The sequence below is a fragment of the Gadus chalcogrammus genome, chromosome 15 (assembly GCF_026213295.1).
Source record: "Gadus chalcogrammus isolate NIFS_2021 chromosome 15, NIFS_Gcha_1.0, whole genome shotgun sequence".
Lineage (NCBI taxonomy): Eukaryota > Metazoa > Chordata > Actinopteri > Gadiformes > Gadidae > Gadus > Gadus chalcogrammus.
In genome coordinates, this window is record NC_079426.1 from 27,083,486 (window position 1) to 27,089,518 (window position 6,033).

Genomic DNA, 6,033 nt, shown 5'->3' on the forward strand with positions numbered 1-6,033 from the left:
ATTCATTTTATATTTTTGAGGGGGGTATGCATATTGTGTTAAGAAAATCAAATCATACTATACTATAATCATGTTATCAAAGGTTGCGTAGGTGATTCGCTTTTTTGGCCATTTTTGCAAAATTACTTGAAATCCTTATCATAACCCGCTTACAGCCACTGAGTTAGAAGTACTGACATGAAAATGAAACTTGTCAATCATCTGTGGAACGGGCAGGGCTCGAAAAACGCCAATCATTTCCATTGCCACGAGTTTCATTGGACAGTAAGTACGTCAATCAAACGGTCGTACTGCACTCCCCCTCCCCCCCTCCCCCGCGCCCCGCGCGCGACCCCTTCGTGCAGTACTCGTGACCCAGAGCTCGTGACCCAGAGCAAGCTCCTGTTTGTTGTTATCCTGCGGTATCTACTGGAACTAGTTAATCCACATTTGGACCTAGCAGTAGAAGACAATTTCCATGGCAGACAAGACGCCACCATCCCCACCATCACCACCACCACCACCACCAGCAAAGAGAAGGAAAACTCTTTTTCAGAGAGTAATTGATAATAAAAACGCTGAAAGAGAAAAACTGAAATCAAGAATAATCCTAGGCGCTGCTTTTGAACGTTTGCGGCAACTGAAGGACTAGAAGGGTCTAAAAACCGATGCTTGTGTGGCGGTTGACCTAGTTTAAAGTTTATACCGTTTATACTCGGTAATACCGGTGTTGAGACGAGTGTATTACTCGGTGTGAAAATGTCCACACCGCGGCAACCCTAGTGAAAACCAGGACTTCCAATACAATTACATGAAACAAACATACATTTTCTAAAAATAGTAATGATTTATGTGACCGTTTAATGTTTATAACATCTGGTGCAACCATAGCCGCGAGAACGTATTCTCAGCAGGGGGTGCTGGGAAAAAAACCCCGGCCTGCACTAGACTCGCAACTCGTCACATTGATAAAAAAATGATATATAGCAGCGGGGCAGAGGAGTGTCAGGAAGTCTTTGGTGTACACATCAGTACGGCCTATTTGCACTACTGTTTAGTGGCAATGCAGTGTTTTATTCTATGCCTTTTTATTTTCGTATATTATTTCAATTAATACAATTTATTTATTCATGAAATCAAGATCTGGTCTTCAAATCTTTTTTCCAAATATAAGTCGTATTACAATGGGGTTTGTGTTTATATTCGGACCAATACGGTACAGCGGACGCTCACATGACGTTAAGCATTTCCAGGTGCATAATGTGACGCTTCAGAACCTAAAATCCCGTTTCTCCCCGTTGATACGACAACACATAACCGGCGTTTTCAGAAATCTCCACTTTGGCCGGAGTTTTTAGAAATGATCGTTTTCTGTGATAAGACAGGGCCTCGGACAGGGGGTGTTGCAGCACCCCCAAAACCCCTACTTCCCGCGGTACTGGGTGCAATTTACAGCTGAATGTAGTGCCATGTTGTTAAACGAAAACCTACGCTAGCCTGGCTCGCTCTCGCGCATCTCTGTTCGCGCTCGTGCATGATTGCGCGTCCAGGTACTTGGAATGGGTGGAGTCAGAGTCAGCGTTGAAGGAGAGGGGGTAGGACCATTTGAGTTGTGTATTTTCAAAATCTGCTGGCGTTTCGCAAATCGCGTACCCAACCTTTAACTATTTTGTTTTTTATTGTTTTCAAATGATCCATGTTCTCTTCTTTCATCTTTTTTATTTTAATCATTTCTGTATTTTGGGGGGTATTCATATGGTATCTGTATATACTTTTTTATGCATCATGTATTAATGATGAATGGCTGTGCTAATAATCATGTCGGTGTTAATAAAGAATGTTAACTGTCAAATGTTTCACGGTTCTATGGTCACAATACATCCGTCCATCAGAGGGGATGCACACAGACCGCAGAGATGGCTGTTGTACACACTACGTTCGACCCTACACTTCAACACCCGTTCAGCATGGTAGTATCGGGACCTTCAAACAGCGGCAAAACCTACTTTGTCAAAACAGTCATTGAAAATATGGATCGGTTATTCTCAGAAAAGATTGAAAATATAGTATATGTTTATTCATGCTGGCAGCCCATATATGATGATTTGCTTAAATAAGGAACATTCACTTTGTAGAAGGGATCCCCAAATCTCTATGTGATGATGCAATCTTACCAGTCCATACTAGAAATCTGCTCATTATTGACAACTTGATGAACGATGCATGCAAAAATATAGAAGTTCAGTACTTTTTTACCAAATATGTACACCATCGTAATCTCAGTTGTATGTATCTGGTCCAGAATTTATTTATGCAGGGTAAAACCAGCCGTACAATTAGTCTAAATACCAATTACATGGTTTTGTTTAAGAACCCTTGTGACAAATATCAGATTATGTTGATAGCCAAACAGATGTTTCCATGCAAGACAAAATATTTTCTAGAAGCCTTTAACGATGCTACCGACATGCCTTACGGCTATCTGCTTGTAGACTTTAAAGCCATGACCCCAGACAACATGAGACTTAGAACAGATATATTGTCAGTCCGGCATGTGGTATACACTCAGAGAGCCAAAGTGATTAGCCCAAAAGACCATGTCCTCACGTATAAGTAGAAATCGTGAGCGTCTTAAGCAACTATATAGCGCCCCTCCGGCCCAACGTAAAGTTATCCTCAGGACAGCCAACGCCGACTTTATCAACTCGATGTGTGAAATAGCCTTGAACATTTTACAAGGCAAAATACCTCTGACTCCACGCCAGCATACGAAATTGCGTAGACGAAAGAAGGACCTCAGAATACTCGCCAATAAAAATTTACTAATATCTAGAAAGAAAAGACTAATCAATCAGACTGGAGGATTTCTTCTACCCATGCTGTCTGTGGCCATACCGTTGTTTACAAGCCTGTTCTCAAGAGGAGGGTGATTATAATGGATCATACGCACAAGATGTATCTAGTTCCTCAACATCAACTCGATGCCTTAAAGCATACCCAACCCAGGGATTCTGTTAGACAGACTGCTGAAAATGAGCTGGATAAGGCCATTGCGATGGTGTTGAACACTCCCGATACAGACCTATATGAAAAAGCTGCCAGGTACGGTGCTGTCCTGCAGCGTTATCTATCCATGGTAAAGCAAGGGCAGCGCGAGCATGGAGAATTAACTCTGTCACTTGCTGAGGGGGACCCAGTTCATACGCCTATGGCGGCACATCATGGTGTTGATGACGATGATGGCACCGGCGATCATATTTATAAGGATATAATGAAACATACACCGTCAGAAGCAAGAGCAATACCAGACATATCCTGGACTCTTTAAAGAAATCTAAAAATGTTTCATGGACGGACAAGGGGGAGATCATATTACAAGGCGAAACTATTAAGGGGTCCCATATGTTTGATCTGTTAAAGAATGTTACCGCCCCTTACCATGTTGTCGAATCTGTCAGACCACAGGGATGGAATGTATTTCTGAAATCTTTAGCCAGTAATAATATACCACTATCGTCTATCCCTAATAAACAGCTCAGACAAACTGTAAACATGTATAAGCATAGTTCCGTCACTACGGACGACAATGCGATGGCCTCCGTCCCTGTCTCATCTGATAAAAGGAGGAAACGCAAGCAGCCGTTGTCATCTATTACTTCCCCTGGAATGCATATGGCCGAGTGGTTACCATTTTAAATTATGTATCTAAATGTATGCGTTATCCGTAAAAATAGAAGAAAACAGTACGACTAAAATGTAATCAAATTATTGTATTTTTATTATCAATACAGAAAACAACCATAACAACAACCACAACAACACATGTTACATGTTACATCCGCATAAACATGACTGCACACACATCATATCATGTTCATTACAGACATTAGGTTGTACACGGTTAACAAAGTCATAAACCTTATCATTGTGGCGACACGAGGAGGCTTTACTATTTTATGTCAGAGTATTTTCTCTGTTACCGACAACGCCACCTTGGGTTAGGGCCCAAGGACCTATACACTACGAGTATAATTGTCACCTCTGACGATAAGACTATCAGGTTCGTTCAATCAGGGAGGGCGGGAGACAGAGTTCAAATATAACAAAGCATTTTATTATTATAAACACAGTTTGGCATAAAAGATGAAAAAGAGAAGTAAGCCCAACTGGGGAAGGACGTAGGTGCAAGCTGAGGCTTACCGGCTGGGAGAGTGGTCGTCAGGGGGAAATTAAATCTAACGAAAGAAACAAGGGCACCTCACACACACAGCAAAAACGTGAAGTCCAAACGAACAAAATCTAAAACAAAGCACACGCACACGAAGGATCACCACCACCACCCAGGAGGACCACCGCCACCACCGTCGGCCTTCAGCTCTACGAGAAAGGGGCACAGTTAGGAGGGCTCACAACTGACAGACAATATCACATAACAAATCAAATCAATAAACTAAAGAGTATTAATTTGCAATAACCAAAAATCACTCAAAATGAAAGAAAACAAGAAAATTAAAGAGTCTCGGACCAGAGATATCAACTCAACAAGTAATCATAACATATGTTTTAAACAAAAATAAACAAGGGCTCAGATTGAGAAGTTTCCCTTCCAAATGAAAATTAAATGAACAACGACACAAAACTTAAGAGATTAACTCAAAACGCACACACACACTCCAAACCAGGGGTGAGTCCAGGCGGAGCTCGCAGCGGCACACCCGAGCGGCAGCCACACAGGTCAGGCACACACCGCACCACGCACAGCAGCAGCGGGCCACAGGGCTAGCAGCTGGAGGCAAGCCGACCAGGGGCAGTAGACAGAGCCCCGAACCAAGTCGGCGGAAGTGGCAACGAAGCAGCAGCAATGACAATTTAAGCAACAATCAGTAAATAACCAAGGAAGGTATTCTCGGTTTTGCGTTCTTAATCCCGGTTCTCAGTCTGATCATTATGCGTCCCTTCTAAAGAGGGAGAGGGGTGAAGAGTATCGGCGTAGCGGGGGAGACAGCCACCACGCACCATGCGACAAGCAGACTGTTGAAGGGAGAGGAGCGCAAAGTGAGCCTAGCACCAGACCAACAGGCAAACAACAACAACACGCTCAACATGACTCACCTATGCTCTGGTCAGCGGCGGTAAACGACCCCAATACATTGCCCCGATTGTGATGAGGATCTCGGCAGATCTATTATAGTAAGGGTTTGAGTTTTAGTAAACCGCTGATGAATGTACGCAACACAGCATGCGGAGGTGAGCCTACCTGTGCTCTGAGGTGAGCGGCGAGGGCAACGACCCGGAAATGGACGGGCCGAAGAGGCAGGAAGCGAGAGTTCAGGAGGAAGGGCACGGCCTACTTTTATCCCCTCGACAAGCAATGATTGGCGAACGGGCCGGAGTGGGCGTGGTGTAATAGAAGTCTGTGTCCAAATAGCCGTATTGCCTCATACCACTACATCATCATTACGGGGTAAATTATTCCCATACATTTTCAAAAACTTTTGATAGGATACCCCTTTTTGCATATTAAACAAGAAAAAAACACAATGATGCCCACATGCTGTACTAGACGGATCCTGGACCTGTTGTGTAGAATGAACAACATCTATACAGTGCTAATCGAGAAAACGCTGTATGGTCTCAGGAAACTCAGAGTATGAGTATGAGTATGAGGATCATCCGTAATATAAATAGCTAGCCAATGGGCGCCGGACATATGTGAAGGTTCGGTGTTGACCACCATCATTGCAGGCCTCTGATGAATTTCCCGGGGTAGGTGATTACACGGTAACGCACCAAGAAAATATGCCGTGTGTGCCATTTTCTGACACACTGCTGTTAGCTCTATAGTATTCATATCGCACCACCTTTTTCAGTAATAGTCCAACAGCACCTGCCGTCTATTTGATATTTCTATAACAGAATCATAAACTGCATAACATATCAAATTGACCGTTGTAGCCAATGCTGCTCTGAATCGTGCCTCTAGCCTCACATTCCCTGTTCTGACTAGCGATACATGTTGTCCACAGCCCTCATCTGCCTCAAAGTTGAAACAAA

The 6,033-nt window shown here is 43.3% G+C and overlaps 1 long non-coding RNA gene across 2 annotated transcripts; it reads right to left on the reverse strand.

The window, feature by feature from the left end:
* Window positions 1-3,922: 3,922 nt before the first annotated feature.
* LOC130404839 (uncharacterized) lies at window positions 3,923-5,405 on the reverse strand. 2 transcript variants are annotated; one of them, XR_008904268.1, is made up of 3 exons: window positions 5,237-5,405; window positions 5,092-5,161; window positions 3,923-5,010 (listed from the first exon to the last, which is right to left on the reverse strand). It is a non-coding gene; the product is annotated as an uncharacterized LOC130404839 (long non-coding RNA). The 2 variants fall into 2 exon arrangements; XR_008904269.1 differs by having other exon boundaries at window positions 3,923-4,356; window positions 5,237-5,402.
* Window positions 5,406-6,033: the final 628 nt, after the last annotated feature.